Consider the following 20823-nt stretch of genomic DNA (forward strand, 5'->3'; position numbering starts at 1 on the left):
TCCGCGCCCGGGAAACTGGTTTGGGTGGTTAGCGATTTACAGCGGCACACTCCATTGAGTCTGTCAGGCCCATGAGTTATTTTAGTGCTTGACTTTCTTCCACACCCTGAGCAAGAAACAGATTCCCACATGGGAGGACTTTGGCTGATCCAGATTTAAAAGCAGTGATTCAATGTGTTTGTAATGGCAGACGATCTTATGTTTCGAGCTGGTAGTTTAACAGTGACCGGTGCTGGTATCTAGAGAGCGGGTGACTAATCTAAAGCCAGTTTATGACAATGCTAGAGAGAAAGCATATCAGCAAGTACAGTAAACTTTGGTCGTTTCGAGAACATCTACATAAACGCCAACACACCCTGGTCAATTAATAACACATTTGGCTGTAGGTTTTGGAGACGTCTGTTGACCAGCCGTTTGGTCCCAAAATGGCAATTACATTTTAAATTTACCTGATATTTCCTAGTTAAAATGGACCAGCAAAAAAAGGTTTCTACAATAGCTGGACACACGATTTCCTGTTTGGTCCCAAAATGGCCAAATGTTGGTAAGTTATTGGGAATGATTAAAGTAGTACTGGTTAATCAGTGGCTCAATCGGCAAAATTTATGGGAACAAGCCTGGAACTGACTCAAAGTTTCCCAAACACGTTGCCATTGGAAAGCCAAACAGATTTTACAAAGAAATTCCAGACCAGACTTGGAACCACAATTTTAAATTTACCTGATATTTCCCAGTTAAAATGGACCAGCAAAAAAAAAAGGTTTCTACAATAGCTGGACACACGGTTTCCTGTTTGGTCTCAAAATGGCCAAATGTTGGTAAGTTAATGGGAATGATTAAGGTATTATTACTGGTTAATCAGTGGTTCAATCGGCTCCAGCATTGGTGGAGTTTGCATGTGAAAAACGCTTGAGAAAACACATCTGCAACACTCCATTTGCGCCTAAACGGCAGACAGCTAGCGACACGACCGCTGGGCCGTTCTCATGACCCCAAACAGCTGCTCGCCATCAAACTGCATGCATCTCATGGGACGTCAAGAGTCAGGAGTTAAAACTTACACTATCATAAACGCAGAATTTGAAACTAAATGCACTAATTGTACAAAACAAACAAGCATTATGTGCAGCTCAACCAGGAATGATTGGAAATGTAGTTTTAGCACTCATAAACCAGTATTTTCTCGCAAAACACTTTTAAACTAAACTGTGCAGATGATATTTAAGCAGAAGACGTAATCTGCTTACGCTGTGATTCTGTAATGACAGACGTGAGTTTGCACTTTTAATGCGTTCCACAATTACAACATGTGGTGTCGTTCATCTCGTAAAAATGGTCATTAGTCCCTTCTTGTGCTCGACCACCCATCAGCGCTCCAGCGCCCAGAGTGTTTATCAGCTTTATCAAAGAGCGGTTGAGTTATTCCACACGTTTCTGTCTCGGTTTCTTTCATTTCTGCTCTTTCTCTCTCTGAACTGGATGAATGGTTCGTCCGATGATTGCACCGCACGCAAAAACCACAAGCACTTTCTTAATACTCCATTAAGATTGTGCTGCTTTTTCCAACTTGCAACAATTTACCAGTTCATATATATGACATGTTTCCAAGAAAATGCAGAGCATAATTTTCATGTAAACGTCAATCACAAACGTCATCACAACAAAATCGGTTTACACGAGTTCAAAAATCTGTTTTTAATCAGACTTAATATGTTTTTGTGGTTCTGGCTACAAATAAATGTTACCCTGGACCACAAAACCAGTCATAAGGGTCATTCTTAAAAATTGAGATTTATACAAAATTTGAAAGCTGAATATATAACTTAGGATAGGACAATATTTGGCCAAGATACTACACCCTCAGATTCCAGATAAAAAAAATAATATATTTACGGTAGGAAATTTACAAAATATTTTCATGTAACATGATCTTTACTTAATATCCTAATGACTTTTGGCATACAAATCAGTTTTGGGGCTAGTTTTGAGTAACAACTGGCTGGGTTTTGCTTTAAAAACCTGGCAACCCTGGACTGTGGATTTCCACATGTCAAAATCACATAAAAACGACTCTAAAAATCTAATTTTGGAGTAGTTTTGAGTAACAATTGGGTGGGTTTTCCTTTAAAAACCTGGCAACCCTTGACAGTGGATTTCTACATGTCAAAATCACATAAAGACGACTACAAAAATCCGTTTTTTGGATCGTTTTGAGTAACAGTTGGGCGGGTTTCACTGTGAAAAACTGGCAACCCTGAAGTGTGGATTTCCACATGCCAAAATCACATAAAGACGACTCCAAAATTAAATTTTGGGCTTTTTTTTTTTTTGAGTAACAGTTGGGTGGCTTTTACTGTGAAAACCTGGCAACCCTGGACTGTGGATTTCCACATGTCAAAATCACATAAAGACAACTCTAAAAATCAAATTTTGGAGTAGTTTTGAGTAACAATTGGGTGGGTTTTCCTTTAAAAATCTGGCAACCCTTGACAGTGGATTTCTACATGTCAAAATCACATAAAGACGACTACAAAAATCCGTTTTTTGGATGGTTTTGAGTAACAGTTGGGCGGGTTTCACTGTGAAAAACTGGCATCCCTGGAGTGTAGATTTCCACATGCCAAAATCACATAAAGACGACTCCAAAATTACATTTTGGGCTTTGTTTTGAGTAACAGTTGGGTGGCTTTTACTGTGAAAAACTGGCAACCCTTGACTGTGGATTTCCACATGTCAGAATCACATAAAGATGACTACAAAAATCTAATTTTGGGCTAGTTATGAATAACATCTGGGTGGGTTTTGCTGTGAAAAACTGGCAACCCTGGACTGTGGATTTCCACATGTCAAAATCACATAAAGACGACTCAAACTACTACTACTAAAACTAAATGGACTTTATATTATATAAAGTTAATTTGTGTCTGGATCATGTTTTTATTAAATGCATTTTTTTGTTAAATCTTTAATAAACTGTTTAACTGTATGTTTAAGTAATTAGACATGCTTTTTGGTTACTAAAAATGGTGGCCATTTTTCTAAATAAATGTAAAAATGAACAAATAACCAGACACTATTGTTTCTTCTTTGTTGTATTAAAGCAGACTGTCTAAAGCCACATTTCTCAAGCGTAACGTGAAATGGCTGTAAACTCCCTTGTGAAATCTCTGATTGTCTGATAAGGGCAGTAAAGAGGTGTAAAATGTGAGCACGAGGCTCGTTCGTGAGGAGATGAGTTTGACACAGATACGTCTGACACACTTGGGTCTCCTGCGAGTCTAATTTTAAACGTCCGTCTCAAGGCTTCCTTTTCTACAGCAAACGCTCTTTAGGTCCAGCAGAAACAAAGCTAAAGAACCAGAGTGAATCAGACAAAGAGCTTTGCGTTGAGATTATGATCATGACTGAACTGAAGCCACACACTGAGATGTTGTGTTCATATCTTTTCAAATTATAGTCACATGAATACATTATACATAAATATATATTAACTTATAATTAATTTTAATTAATGTATTATTTTATTATTATATTTAAATGTACCAATTTATTATGAACACATTTACATTCATTTATTACATAAACAATACATTCATTGTCATAATACATAATCACTTATTATATAATTTAATTTATAATTAAATATATGAATTTATCTATTACTAATATGTAGTGATTTATTAAGAATACATTTACATTAATTTATTACTTTAAAATAATACATGCTAATTATTTAATTTAATAATATAGAATTAGTCAATAATTTAATTTATAACTATATTAATTTATCTATTAATATGTATTTAATACTACTAATAATGATGATAAAACAAATACAATGCATATAAATGTAAATTAATTTAATACATAACTTACCAATAATTTACTTCATTTATAACTATATATTAATTGATCTATATGTATTTAAAAGTATTACAAATAAAAATAATAAAATAAATAAATACAATAAATGCATTTACATATATTATTTAATTAAAATAATAAATGTAAATTTAATATCAAATTAATTAGTCATTTATTTACTATTTAGTCATTTACTATTTAATTAAAAAAATGTAAATTAATTTAATAATACATCATTTATCTATTAATATGTTTTTAATACTACTACTAATAATAGGCCTAATAGTAATAAAAATAATAATAAAACACAATTATGCATAAAAATATCTTATTTAATTAAAATAATACATGTAAATTAATTTAGTAATATAGAATTAGTCGATCATTTAATTTTTAACTATATTAATTTATCTATTAATATGTATTTAATAATATACAATATATCTACTAATATGTACTTAATTGTACAACTACTACTACTAATACCAATAATAATAATAATAATAATAATAATAATAATAATAATAATAATAATACATATAAATATCTTATTTTAAAATAAATATAAATGTTATTATACTAAAAATAAAAATAAAACAATTATATATTAATATATAAACTTTTTTTTCAGGATATAGTGACAAAGATTTGGGAGGTTTAAGTGTCTCCTTGCAAATGCAAAACATCTTAACAGCATAGGACATATTAAACATATGTTCCTTTGATTTCAGGCAGAAACATGACTCAGCTATTTGTTTCCAGCACCAAAACACAGCTGCGTTTCTAAAATAAATCATTTGCTGAATATAAACAGTTTGCTGTTTGACATCAGACTGCAAAAATCTCTTTGTGCAAGCGATATTCGGTGATTAAATGTGCTGTACAGAGTACAGAGATGCAGAAATGAGGCAATCTAATCCAGACCACATTCGTCCGAGGATCACTGCGTTCTGACTGAAGGTCTCAGAGGAAAAACACAGGATTGTGGGAAATCGAGCAAACGCTCCAGATAGCAGTCAAAATGTCACAGAATGTTCTGCTTTCCATATTTGGACGAACGAGTGTGTGTTCCTGCTGATGACATCATAACCCCTCCAGCCAATCAGACAGCATCTCGTATTTACATATTAAACAGACACACCCATTTGGCCCCGCCCTTATTTCCTTCCTGTGAGGGTTTTAGAGAGAAACACTAATTCAGTCAGTCAAAGATCAGTTCTTGGGCTATTTTTGAGTAGAAATTGGGTGGGGTTTGCTGTAAAAACCTGGCAACCCTGGACTGTGGATTTACACATGTCAATCACATCAAGACAACTCCAAAAATCTGTTTTTGGGCTATTTTTTTTGTAACAATTTGGCAGGTTTTACTGTGAAACCCAGCATCCCTGGACTGTGGATTTCCACTTGTCAAAATCACAAAGACGACTCAAAAAAATAAGTTTTTGGGCTAGTTATGAGTAACAATTGGGCAGGTTTTGCTGTTCAACATGTCAAAATCACATAAAGACGACTCCAAAAATCAGTTTTTGGGCAAGTTTTGAGTAACAATGGGGCAGGTTTTGTTGTTCTACATGTCAAAATCACATAAAGATGGCTCAAAAAAATAATTTTTGGGCTATTTTTGAGTAACAATTGGGCGGGTTTTGCTGTTCAACATGTTAAAATCACAAAGACGAATCCAAAAATCAGTTTTTGGGCTATTTTTTAGTAACAATTGAGCGGGTTTTGCTGTGAAAACCTGGCAACCCTGGACTGTGGATTTCCATATGTAAAAATTACAAAGACGACTCCGAAAATCAGTTTTTTGGCAAGTTTTGAGTAACAATTGGGCGGGTTTTGCGGTGAAAACCTGGCAACCCTGGACTGTGGATTTACACATGTCAAAATCACATCAAGACAACTCCAAAAATCAGTTTTTGGGCTATTTTTTTTGTTTTGTTTTTTTGTAACAATTTGGCAGGTTTTACTGTGAAACCCGGCAACCCTGGACTGTGGATTTCCACATGTCAAATAACAAAGACGACTCAAAAAAATAAGTTTTTGTGCCATTTATGAGTAACAATTGGGCAGGTTTTGCTGTTCAACATGTCAAAATCACATAAAGACGACTCCAAAAATCAGTTTTTGGGCAAGTTTTGAGTAACAATGGGGCAGGTTTTGTTGTTCTACATGTCAAACTCATATAAAGATGGCTCAAAATTTTTTATTTTTGGGCTATTTTTGAGTAACAATTGGGCGGGTTTTGCTGTTCAACATGTTAAAATCACATAAAGACGAATCCAAAAATCAGTTTTTGGGCTATTTTTTATTAACAATTGAGCGGGTTTTGCTGTGAAAACCTGGCAACCCTGGACTGTGGATTTCCATATGTAAAAATTACAAAGACGACTCCGAAAATCAGTTTTTGGGCAAGTTTTGAGTAACAATTGGGCAGATTTTGCTGTTCTACATGTCAAAATCACATAAGACGACTCAAAAAATCTGTTTTTGGGCTATATTTTTTTGGTAACAATTGAGCGGGTTTTGCTGTGAAAACCTGGCAACCCTGGACTGTGGATTTCCACAAGTCAAAATCACAAAGACGACTCCAAAAATCAATTTTGGACTATTTTTCAGTAACAATTGGGTGGGATTTGCTGTGAAAACCTGGCAACCCTGGACTGTGGTTTTCCACATGTCAAAATAACAAAGACGACTCCAAAAATTTGGGCTAGTATTGAGTAACAATTGGGCGGGTTTTGCTCTGAAAGCTCTGTTTTACTGTGTAATTCAGTCTGGCTTTGCTTTTTTAATGATTATAACCGTAACAGGTTGGTCTTGTGGTGTATATATGACAGAGTTATGGATTTATGAGCGATGAGAGTGTCATAAATGTGAGCGGGTCACAAACTGCTTTTTTGTACCTGTTTTATAACTGAAACCGTCTCCAATAATTAATTTGATTTATCCTCAGATTTACCAACTGGATTTCATTCATGAATCACAACCAGAATTAATTTCTGTGTAATTGGTTTATAAATCCATTGATACCCAAAATGCTGAACTCTGTGTGAATTTGATGATTTATGTAAGAAGGGCTAATTAAATAGACATTTGTTTTGACTGTGATTCACGAATGAGGCGCAGTCAAACGGTAAGATTTGCATCCCGAACCTAAAGGCTTGTGAGAAGAGGCTGCTGTAAAATGGAAAGAGATGTAAACAAATAAAGGAAATGACAAAAAAGGAAAAGTATTCGCCATTTAAGAGCCGGACACTCAATCCCTGCTCTTCTGAGAAAGTCAAATGATCAGCAAAGAGCACATACAAACACTGATGTATGATACTTCTATAAATAATATTAATAATATTATTATAATACATTATTAGGTTAAATAATTTCTTATTACATAATAGATTTAACGTAATAATTAGGGCTGCAACTAACGACTATTTTAATAGTCGACTAGTCACCGACTATTGAAACGATTAGTCGACTAATCGGATAATTATTCAATTTTTCTCAAATTTAGCATGAGATTGCTTTAATTATGTGGAAAATCATAGTAAACACAAGAAAGAAGGGGGTACTTCAATGAAAAATGCATATTTTGCTGCTGATAGGCCAATTCATACTAAAAGTAAATAAAAATGCCCTGTCTAAAACCAATTAGGCACAGTGCTCGGTCAGTACAGACATAAATACATAAATTAAGAAACTCTATAATTTTTTTAATGGACAGGCACATTTGTTTTATAAGAAAAAAATAAATTAAAATCAAGTAAACATTTTCTTCCTGTAAACCATCAGCAGCAATAAAACAGTAAACAAAAATGTATATCCAAAACAAAACGTATTGGCTTTTATTTAAATCTTACCGAGGCCAGCCAAACTACGTTTCATTCAACTGTCCGACGTGCTTTCTCTTTAAATGTTCGTGCATCACAGAGGTGCTGCCGTGATGGTAATATTTTAGGTAATATTTTAATTCGCCGTAGCAGGCTAAAATGCTCCCAAACTTTACGCCTGTTTCATACATACTCAGTCTGCAGTGCGTCTACAGTCCGTGGTGCAGAAGCAGCACAGACTCGTTTTGCTTTCACACAGAACGCGTTTGCAGTCCGTACATTGTGAACGTTCTAATCCGTTAACATGGGTGTGGAAAAAAAATGCACTGCAGACGGAGTATGTGTGAAACGGGCGTGTTTTGGTACGCGCAGCTGCTGCGTTGGACGCCGCCATTTCTGTATGTTATCGCTCAGCATAGAAGCTGCGTATGTGCGACTCTCGGCAGAAAGATGCCTCACTCGGTTATCTGGCGACAACATCGACAATGAAATTCATTGTCGACTATTTCTATTATCGATTTTTGTCGACAACGTCGACGAATCGTTGCAGCCCTAGTAATAATATATATTTAAGAAATTAATTATAATTTAAAATAAAATACATTATTATCCGTTGATATTTATTTAATATTAAAACAAATATATATGACATCTTACATAATATTAAAAACATTGCATTTTTTATATAACAATATATATTTACGGTTATGCAAAATACTTTACTATTATGTATTATATTTTATATAGAATTTATTTAGCCAATTATAATTAATAACTGAATAAAATGAAATATATGTAAAACTAACAAATATACTTTATTAAAATATGTAATTAATAATAAAATATTTAATTTAAAAGAAAATACATATCACTGATAATATTTCATAATAAAACAAACATAATACATATCTTACGTAATATTAAGAACACACAAAATACAATTAATTTAGTAATTTATAAGTTTACAATATTGTACAATAAAACATTTTATTATGCATAAATATTACATCTACATATAAAAATATAGATTATAAAATTATGTAATTAATATTTTTTTATATTTTTATAACAAAATACATTAATATATCTATTCATAATATTTACTTAATAATAAAACAAATATATCACATATCTTACAAACATAAATGCATTATTTTGATATAATAAATACATATTTCATATGCAGATTAATAAGCATTTACATTAAACATTTACATTAGTTTCTTATTAATATAAATATACAAATACATTATTCATTTATAAATGAAGAAAACCACATCTACATACAAAAAATACACAGATTATTAAAACATTACTTAATAATAACAACATTTGTCATTATATTAAATATTTCACTATTATACTAATCACTAAACAAATAAATATTTTATATGCACACTAATAATAATTTACATTAATAAACATCAACATTAGTTTCTTGTTCATATAGAAAAATGCAATTAATTTAGTCATTTTAATGAACAAATAAAATGTACAATACAATATTTTGTTATGAATAAATATTATATCGACATATAAAAATACAGATTATTAGAAACAATTAATATTTTATATGTACAATGTATGAATACTACAAGTACATTAATTTATTATTGATTTAAATAATACATTGGGTAATTAAAAAATTTAAAATGACTAATTTATCTATTTCCTATTACATAAAATATTATGCTATGCTAAATAATTAAGACTATGTATTTACTTATTTATTCTTTATACAAAAAAAAAAAAAAAAACGTTTTGCTTTTTTGTGATAAATAGCATTTCTGGTCACACATTCAGGTTTATTTAGCAGTAATAACCTTACATCCAGCACTCTGTAGATCATCTGAAAGCGCTTTATCCTTGCAGCAGATTTCAGCGATATAATATCAGCTCATCTCTGACTGCTGGGAGTAAATATTTATGAGCGTTTTTATCTGTAAACGGCAGTCCACTAGTTTCGCTTCTGATCTCACTCCGATTATCTGCGTTTGACGACGCCACACCCAATCGAATCAAAGCTCAAAGTCCAGCCATAAACGGACGCTGACCCATACCTTCCCGCCCTGAACCACAAGCAAAAGTGTCCCAAACTAGGGAAGGGTGATACCACTTATTTTGTTTTCGATACGAAACCGATACTTTTAAGGCCAGTATCATCGATACCGATACTGATACAGATACTTCTAAACTAAACTTTGAAATTATTACATTTATTAAATTAATAAGAGTAAAATATGTAAGTATACCCTTAACTTTATATTTGAAATGCATTTTAACATTTAATATGGCTTTTTTCATGTGGTTAAAATAGGTTTACTGTAGTGGTAACTACAAAACCTATAGTTGAAAATACTTAGTTTCATAAGGGGCTGCCAGTGACAGGCTGTTGCACACATAAAATACAACATTTTTATTCTGACAGTGTATAATTTATATTGACATTACTACAAAACATGATCAATGAACTTTAAGTGTTAATTTAAAGAAATGTAATTGCACAAATGTGACCCTGGACCACAAAACCAGTCATAAGGTTAAATTTTACAAAACTGAGATGTATACATCAATAAATAAGCTTTCTATTGATGTATGGTTTGTTATGATGGGACAATATTTGGCTGAGATACATCTATTTGAAGATCTGGAATCTGAGGATGCAAAAAAATCAAAATACTGAGAAAATCACCTTTAAAGTTGTCCAAATTAAGTTCTTAACAATGCATATTACTTATCAAAAATTGCATTTTGATATATTTACAGTAGGAATGTTACAAAAAAATCTTCATGGAACATGATCTTTACTTAATTTGTTTTATTTGTTTTTGTTTTATTTAAACAAATAAAATAATTTCCTAATGATTTTTGACATAAAAGAAAAATCAATAACTTTGACCCATACTATGTATTTTTGGCTATTGCTACAAATATACCCCAGCGACTTAAGACTGGTTTTGTGGTCCAGGGTCACAAATTACGTAGGCTACAATTTCAGTTTGTTTATTGTGAAATAGCTCAAACATGTTTTCATTTTCTGTCCTCTGATAAGCGTTGTTCTGGGCTGCCGTTCCCAAAAGCATCAGCGCTTATGATACTTTTGGGAAACGCAGCCCTGTTTGAACGCACTGTCTGAAGGGAGTGAATGCTCTCTGTGATTGATTGTTTCTGTCTTGCAACATTTGCATGCATTTAGATGAGTAAAAAAATTGTTATATCGTGCACAGTTATTCCCTAACATAGGTTATACGTAGGGCTGGGCGATTCTTTCGATTTTTTCGATTAATTCGAATTTGCGTTTTAAGACGATTTAATTTATTAAATCGAGGTATCGCGATTTTTTTAATTAAAAAATATATATATATGTATTCAGAACGGAAAACAAAGCGTTCTGGTAAAGTAACGCGAGTCACTAAGGGGACATGATTAGCTGCTTGCTAGCAAGTTAGCCTGTTACATTATAGTACATACAATTTCACTTACCACATAAACAGAGTAGAGAGATGATTGAAGACAATGGCGAATTATTTGCATATCAAGGCTCTAGAGTGCGACCTAATTTCTCAATGGTGCGACCCGCCGTTCAAGGGCAAAAAGAAACTACTACGTGCGACTATGAAAAAACATTTAGGAGCACCATGTGTGACTGACCCGACCAGCATATTTGTGTTTGCGCTGAGTGGAGCTTCAAAGGTTTCTATGTGTTTTGCACATTGACTAATGTATCTCAAGTGTAGAGAGAGTGTAAATAAGAGACTGAATGGGCAGTAGCTTTGTTTATTATAATAGAACTTTGTGAGATTGCGAACTAAGATGAGTGACAGCTTTTAATCATTTTTAAGGGAGTTTGTAAACGAGATATTGATTTATTACAACAGCTAAATAAACAAGAAGTTATTATTAAGTGACTTACATTGTCTGACTATAACACTATTGCCTGATTTTGCTCTATTTCGTCGTCAAAAGTGGTCTGAAACACCTGAGCCACTGCGCATCTCCACTCAAACACAGCGGTGTTTCGTTTATGAATGAACGTGCGTTTTTAAACTAATCTAGTGAAATGATTCAATTTCCCATTCATAAAGAGTCACTTGCTTTATTCCTGAATTAACCATCCGTTCAAACGAATCAAATGAATATGATTCAGTGATTAAATCAGTGTCTTATCACCACCTGCTGGCAGAACATTTCAGTTATTTAAATCATTTAATATTTCTGTGTTCAAAATTGTATATTTTTGTATACGACATAAGTGCAAGAGAAAAGCATGGCAATATATATTTTCCTCCCGTCTCATATTTATTTGTCTTACAAACATTTACTGTGTCTGCTATGATAAGAATGGGGTCTGGTGGAAAGCACTGATGCAGTTGCAGTGTATATTGCAAAATATCTGGTGCCCATATATATATATATTGTGGAAAAGCTGGGGTTTCTTTACATGCTAAAAGAAGTAGGGGGGAAAAAATCGATTTAAATCGTAAATCGTATTTTTTGTGAAAAAATCGGGGATTTTATTATCATATCGCCCAGCCCTAGCTATACGTCCAATTCAATGCACACTGTATGCCTTGCTTTTTGTTAAATCAACAAAATCACTGGTAAATAAAACACACCTTAGTACTTTCGATACTTGCATCAGTATCGATATATCAATACTTTAAGATCGGACCCTATCCCAAACCAGAAAACCATAACTAACACACAAAAAAAAACCTGATCCGGCTTCGGGAAACATCCAGAATAAGGCTGTTGTGATTCGTTCATTCTAATCTACTATTTGATTTTTTGAAAAGCCTGCGTCTCTTTTTCATTCAAGTGTTCATCGCAATTTCAAAATTTCATGTTAACCGTCACTCTGAGTTTAACCGTTTTGATTTCCACATATTCATTAAATTATTGTGGCTGTAGCATTCCTGTGGTAAAGATATGACCAAATATTAAAGATTAAGTGGACATTTGATTTAAAAGTTTAGTCGATTTTAAACAAGGATTGGATCGCAAGTAATCGTCAGGGCGTTGGCGCCCTCTGCAGGCCTTTGTTTTAAAGCGTAACGTACATTGTTTTTTATGTATTGTTTATAATACATTATGTATTTCAAGTTTTGTCCTATAAAACCATGTTTCTTGCTTTTGATTGTTTGTTTGAATTAATTATTATTGCTTCATTGCTATTACCTATGTATTTGAAGTCATTTTAAAGGCTAATGTTCACACTCGTTTTAATAGTTAAATGCATTTTTTGAATCAAAAAGCCTGATTAATTTATTGAGTTTTACAGTTTTATTTTTACCTAATTCTTTTCTGGATTCCATTTTTATGCTTCCATTTAGGGCTGGGCCGATAAACGATATCATATCGAATCGCGATAAAATTTATGTTAATAACGATGATAGGCTCTAGACATTTTTTGCTCGATATGGATTAATCTAAGAGCCAATCACACAGCAGAAATATGCGACAACAGCCAATCAGCGTACAGCGTGCGTGTGCACGTCAAAGTACAAAGTTCATTTCCTACCGCACTTTGCGAAGCAAACTTAACACCAGGACGACAAAAAAAAAAGAGAGAGGATGCAGCGACGAAAGTGAAACTAACTTCGAGTTATTATCCAAAGATGTTGAAATTGTCGACAAAAAAGGTAGCACGAATTCCGTTATATAAGTGGTTTGGCTACCTGAAAAGTGACTCTTAGCTCAGCTGAGAGTTTGGCGCGATTGTTAAAACTGAAACCGAAAGCAAAAAACGCACGCGCATTCAAAAGCAATTTTAATCCCCCCAATGCACGCAAATTAGGCTACATGACATATCTAGGCTGTTATTTGTATGTAGGCTATGATAGGTTGTGTATGTCTATAGCTCTGTATCATGCTTGAAATATCCGTCTCTATTTGCACTTTGAATATTTAGAGAGTAGCCTACTTTGTTTATGGCTAAATTATCTGCACTTAATACGATTAAGAAAGAACCGTGTCGTAATTTTTTGTTATTTATACTGTGGATTGTTTCAAAATGCAGTGGTTGCCTCTAATTTAAATAGCTCAACCTATAATAGAGAAAATAAACAATTGTGTTAATAATAATAATAATAATAAATAAATAAATAATTGTGTTACAAATTATGTTTTTACAATAATTTTATGTTTACATTTTGTACATTTACTCTCATTTACCATACTCTGTCACAACTTTTATTTTTTTAATTTATTTTAGTAAGTTGTTTTAATTTTTAAGGCCAAATCTGTTTTTGTTAATAAACTATACTTTAAATGTAATTTAATGAACCCTTTCATTTTTGTGGCTTTAGTCATTGTTGGGATACTATTTTAAAGCTGGCAACATCAACAGCTTATATCGAAATATATATCGTTATCGTTCAATATGGGGAAAAAAATATCGAGATTACATTTTTGCCATATCGCCCAGCCCTACTTCCATTAAATTATAATAATCAAAGGCATCTCCAATTAATTGATTTTATTAAAAAAAAAAAAATTGTTCTTAAGTAAAAAGGTAATGTTTTTCGTAGGAAATTTGTCGTTCAGATTAATCGTCGTTAGTGGCAGCCCTAATCCAGAACGGGGCTTTCCTTGCAAAGACAGACGAGCTTATTTCTGCAACAGGAAGTGACATCATGTCTCTGGCACCAATCCAATCCGCAGGAGGAATGACTGTGCAGTGCATCACAAAGCAGTCACGCAGCAAATCATGCGGTAAACGCAACGACGGACACGGATGGAGAAACACAATCAGGACGCGCCTCTTTATGTTTGCTCTCGTTCGCTCACTTCCTGTCATTGTTGCGTTCTCCTGCTGCACAGGTGCACTGTGGGAAGGGCTGGTGAGCAGGACAGAAAGCAAACCAAAAAAGGAGAGAAAGGATGAAGGGAAACGTTTTGGACACTCCTGACGAATCACGTCCGAAGTGGAGTAGAAGCGAGAAACCCAATGCCAAACGCTTCACTCTGCAAACACTTCCTGTTCATCTGAGCCAAAGGGAAAGAAGGATTTGGTGCAAATGTACAGGAATGTGAGGTTAAAGGGATATTTCAGACAAAAATGATCATTGTGTTATCGTTTACATTTCAAACGTCTATTACTTTCTTTTGTGGAACATAAAAGGAGATGTTTTTGACATTGGACCCCATTGACTTTCATTGTAAGGACAAAAACACTGAGAGACTTTTTCCAAATATCTTATATATTTTAAATATCTCATACTATATTATATTTAGCTTTATAATTATATATCTGTTAATTTATGTATTTATTATTTAAATAATGTTATGTAATTAATTAAAATATATGGACTTATACTTTATTAATGTTTTATTTATTTAAATATATTAAATAACAATGAAAAATTAGAATACATATTTATTTATAATAATAAATATAAACAATTATTATTAAAAATAATAAAAATCAATCAACACTGAAGCAAAATCACAATTTATCACTCATATTTCTAGAATCGTATAAATAAACAAATAATACATATAATTATTAAAAAACATTCTTTGAAATATGGATGTAAATTGGACTTAAGAATTTATTTATTAATGATATTTAATTATTTATTTACGTTGTTTATTTATTTGTGTATTTATTATTATAAAACTTCTTTGTAATACATATAAATGAACAAATAAATATAAAATAAACAAATATATAAATAGGAATTAGAACTGATTAATAAAATCATCAAAAGCAAAACCAGACTGATATAAAAAAATATATATATATAATAATACATATAATAAATAATCATAGGTAATAGTAAACATATTTAACACATTATTAATTATTTAAAATATAATGTGTTCCACTAAATTCATTTATTTATTAATAATAAATGTGGATTAATTTACTGTATAATTAATGCATTTATATACATACATATAATTAAATTATTTTATATTAAAGCAAATAATAAATTGCTTATACATTACTAGTAAATTTACAAAAATAAATAAACATACATAATAAACTATACATTTTTCAAAAATTATTTTGATTATTTTATTAATTATTATATTTATCAATTATTTATTTAAATTAATATTATTACATTATTTTAAAATAATTTACTTTAAAATTCTTATTTCAGTTAAATAATAAATACATGAATGAATAAACAAGCATTTTTTCAGTAGGTAATTAAAAATGATTCATTAATAAGATTACAAAGAATGTCTAATTGTATAATGTGTGTCTATTTATATGATTTTAGACATATCATAGATAAAGTGTCAATTTGCTTCAGTGTTGACTGATTATTATTTTTACAATATATACACACACACACTGAAATCCTACATATAAATGACAAACAATCAACATTCTTCTGAATATCTTATTTTGCGTTTCTAGGAAGAAAGCAAGCGCCATGAGGCTGATAAAACGATCATTTAAGGCTGAACTCTCCCTTTAATAAGCACCGCATCCCATGAAGCACTGCGAATGATGTCACCACATAAAACAACAACAACAAAGCCCTATAGAGGAACACAATGGGATTTTGACTTTGAGTCTGACTGCTGAAAACACAGACCGGATGAGACGAGAGTAAATCAGATGATTCACGCCGGAGACCAGGGCACACAGGTGTACATTATACGATATCAGACGGTCACGTCAACACTAGCGTGATAACCAGACGTCGCACCTGAGTGACCTCATTGGCAGGACATGCAGCAGCACATCAATACCCGCTTTACCCACAATGCCAAGGGGCTCTGGGTGCATAAACAGCACCTGAAGCAGGATAAAGCGCTGCAGGTCTGCACCTGTCGATCTCGCAGCATTGTGCCGGTGGATTAACGTCTGCAAGCCTGCGGCCATTTTCCCTGCGCATCCCACAGCCGCTGAAAGAAACGTCTGCGCTCAGGAAAACCGTAGTTATTAAACACGCCAGTCCCTGAGGAAAATGCATGCAGAAAGATTGATTGAAAGATTACGAAACGACTGTGAAAAACGCCTTGCAAAAGACACAAGAGAAATACATCTATTTATGTGTTTATTTATTAATGTATTAATAATAATAAAACACACATATACACACTTATGTATATTAAACATAATTAAATCAAATGTTTTAACACTTGAAATTATAAATGATCTTTGATATTTCTAAAAAAAGTTTTTAAATGTAAGTCATTTATTTACTCAATAAAATTTATTTTAATTTATTATTTATTTATTAAATTATCATTTTAAATACGTATTTAATATAATTTGATAATATTTTTTTTTACAAAATGTATTTCATTAATAACATTCATTTATTATTAATAAAATATTATAATACATTTAAATTTATCCATTTGACTCGTCTGTTTTACAAATTCAGTATCAGTCATGCTGAATAATTTAATTTATTAATTAGTACATGCAATACAATATATTTTAGATTTATTATGTATTTTACTTATTAATTTACATGCATTTATTTATTATGCATTTAATAAATTTGCATTTTAAATAAATATGTACAAATTCAGTATCAGAGTCATGCTGAATAATTTAATTAATTAGTACATTTAATACAAATTATTTGCTGTATTATAATTTATTTACTTATTAATATTTAACCATTTATTTTTATTACTTATTTATTAAATGTATTTATTATTTATTTATTAAATTAGCATGTAAAATAAATATTTAATGAATTAATACATCAACAATATTTAATATAATATATATTTTATATTTTTTAACTAAATGTCTTTATAAAATTAATTTATCATCAATAAAATAATACATTACAATTAATAAATTTGACTAATCTTTTTCACAAATTGAATGAATTTAGTTTTTTTTAATACATTTAATAAAATGTTTTATATTTATTATAATTGCATATGTATTATATAATGCTATTTTTATTAACTAAATGTTGCAAACAAACTTAATTTAAAAAATCTTATTTAAATGTATAAATATATCAACAATTAATATATATATAACATATTTTGCATAATGACTTTAGTAAAACAAAAGAAGATATTTCAGAGAGATGTTTGTGTTCATTATGTTTCTTATTTGTTTTTGTTTTTTATCAATATATAAATATAAATATACATACATCAGAGATTATTTTCGAATTTAATCCAGTGTTAAATATGTGTTTATTGCTTGCTGGTGTTTATCTTTTATATTCCTGTTCTCACACTGTTTTATGTACACAGTTTAACTAAAACTGTTGTGGTCTTTTCAGGTTGCACAAAAATGTGGTGTAGAATTTACTTTGAATCAATTTTCACTCAGAAATTGCTAGAAAATGTCAAAAATAATTGCAAAGAATTTTCTTGGAAAGTGTGCTCCAATAATGTTTTATTTACAACTTTGAACGTTTAGAAATAAATATGGTTATTTTGTATTTTATAACCAATTTTAACAAAACGTCTGATGAAAAAATGGGTCAAAACAAGAAATAAAATGGTCGTTGGTGCTTCCCAGCTCATTCTGGCTCTTGCTTTTTACCACACATGCTGGAAAACATAAATTCAGGTCATTTGTGCATGTTTGTGTTCAATGTTGGGAAGTTCATATCTACGAGTTGGGAAGTCGTAATTGCGACTTCAGATGCGTTCAAGCCACTTTGGTCACGTTATTCTATCGTAAGTGTACAGTCTAACAGATTTTATACATATGACTTAACTAGTTTTATTCACATCTTTTTTTTTTTTTTTTTAAAGCAGCAGTTTTATACACCGCGCCAAAATTACCGCCAACTACAGCCGTCGCATCCATTGCGTCCGCCATGTTTTTTCACCAACACGCCTCCAAATTGGAAACTCTGGGCTCTAAGAAAACTAGTAATCACAAAGTTGAGGTTATGTTCAACCATGTTTACGTAAATCTGATCTTTGTGATTTGGACTCACCAGTACTGTGCACAGGATAAATGCTGCAAAATTGCCAAACATAAGCAGTGTGTTGGGATTAATGAGCGAGAACAACTAAAACAAAACGCAGAATAAGACCAGCATGTGCTTTTACTGGGTCACAGCGTCCTAGACACACACTCACTCGTGGAAAACCAGGTCACACACACACACACACACACACACAGGCCAGGTGTCTATTGCAGACGTCTAAGAAAGTGAAACTGGTTAGTCTACATCCACACCAGCGGTATTTGCTTCTTAGCACACCATTAGCAACTACACAAACCTGTAGACACAAGTACATCTCCGTAGTGATGACCAAGATTGCCGTACATACTCATATCAGTGTGAATCTGAGAGGTCACGTGGTTTGGACACATGTTTGTGAGCGATTTTGAACCACAACAAATCACAATCAAATCAGACGTCATCACACCAGCTAACTGTCAATCACTCAACGGCTAACATCCTGCTCACTTTCCTGTCATTGTGCAAATAGACAAAAACGTTAGCACCTGAGATTTCTGAACGTCCACTAAGCTGTTTAACAGAAAATCTTAATTTGAAGTACAGAACAAACCGGGTTTTTTTTTTCCAACTGAACGTTAGTCAGTTGACACTGCTCTAGCTCCAACGTCGGCCACACAACAAGAAGCACGAGCTCGCGCAGCGCGCTCCCATGAGCGACCGTGTGCGCGCTTTTCAAATATTAACTAATCCAGATTTATTACAGCCTCTGTTGAATGTTATACAGTTATAAAAAAAAAAAAAAGCGTGTACAGATGCACCAACCCGGATGTAGAACTTCTAGACCGTTCGACCTATTTGTAACCGTGACCTGCAAGAACTCCTTGAAAGTGTCAGTAACTAAAGTTAAGTTTACCTCTATCCACGTTCATGTTTCTACTCAGGTGCTAACGTTACTCGGATCTTTGTGCGAAACCATGAACGCACCTCTCGGCCCAGTTTCCAGCGATCAATGACGTAATGACCGCCTGCGAAACGTCACATTCGTCTGGAGACAAGCACAAATGACATCATGCTCGCCTCGCAATGCATTCAACTGTGAGCTAATAACATTTTTTTCCAACATAAATGCATTTCCGCGTGCCGCGGACCCCGCTGAGGCCCGCGCCAGCCGGTGTTCCCTGAGCCCGAGCACTTCCTGAAACTCACCGCGCGTCCGTTCTCGCCGATCTGACGCGTCAGAGGTTACCAGTTCCCCGTTCGCACGCTAAGTTTCAACGATGAAGCGTTGCGATTTCACTCGCACAAGTTTGAAAGTGCAGCGAAATCAGGTCGCGTCAGTGAGTCCCACCCAGCGGCGCTGTGCGCGCTTCCTGCTTCTCCTCGCCGCGTCTGAATGGACCTGCGGAGTGAACGCAACAAATCGAACCGGTGCCGTGCGGCTGGTTTAACATTACCTGCTAATCAGATGCAGACGCTCGGAGTTCGGCTTGTGAGAAACTCCAGGGACTCAGTGTGGATCCGTGTCGCTGTGCTCTAAACTTCCCTTTTCAATCCACAGCAACTGCGCACAAGTTCGCTCCGTTCTTTCTTTTCTTTTCTTTTTTTCTCCTTTCTTACTCTTCCCTCCCTCTTCTTCCACTCGGTAGTTGAACTCCGTCCTGCTGTAATGGTTCGGGGTGCGGTCCCGGCGGGGCGGGGTCTGCGCCGCGCGTCACCGCCCATCATCTCGCCACTCAGCCAATCACAGGCCGCTTGCTCTACATTCCCAAGCGCCGCGGCCAATCACGAGCGATGTGTGGGCGTGCCCGAGCAGTGAAGTTCTCGTCACAGGGTGAACTTGAAATAGTTGGGCCGCAGGGGCCCGTATGTGTGTTTAATGTCTGAGGTATGTGCGCGACTTTGGGCTTTTGTGACCATATAAGTCGCCGGACCGTGTTTACACACACACACACACACACACACACACACACACACACACACACACACACAGAGAGAGATAGAGGAATGTCTAGAATCAGGAAATTTCACGAACACTTTCTTTTAATAAATAATGAGTGCCAGTGTTGACATGCATTACACAATATGACAAGTTTATTTTACTATTTCCATTCAAATATTTATGTTTACATAGTTTGTTTTACTACTTTACCAGTTTGTTTTTAGTATAATCACAGATCTTCTGTATCTATTTGTCTGTTTAGCAATCTATTTGATTCTATCTATCTATCTATCTATCTATCTATCTATCTATCTATCTATCTATCTAT

At 33.2% G+C, this 20823-nt stretch overlaps 1 protein-coding gene across 1 annotated transcript in view; it reads right to left on the bottom strand.

The window, feature by feature from the left end:
- The window catches only part of LOC141290479 (myosin-9-like), a 56713-nt gene extending 36484 nt beyond the window's left edge, over window positions 1-20229 (bottom strand). Inside the window, exon 1 of the mRNA XM_073822640.1 lies at window positions 20011-20229. The gene's annotated coding sequence lies outside the window, so the exon portion shown is untranslated. The remainder of the gene's footprint in view (window positions 1-20010) is intronic.
- Window positions 20230-20823: the final 594 nt, after the last annotated feature.

Source organism: Garra rufa, chromosome 1, assembly GCF_049309525.1.
Source record: "Garra rufa chromosome 1, GarRuf1.0, whole genome shotgun sequence".
Classification (NCBI taxonomy): domain Eukaryota; kingdom Metazoa; phylum Chordata; class Actinopteri; order Cypriniformes; family Cyprinidae; genus Garra; species Garra rufa.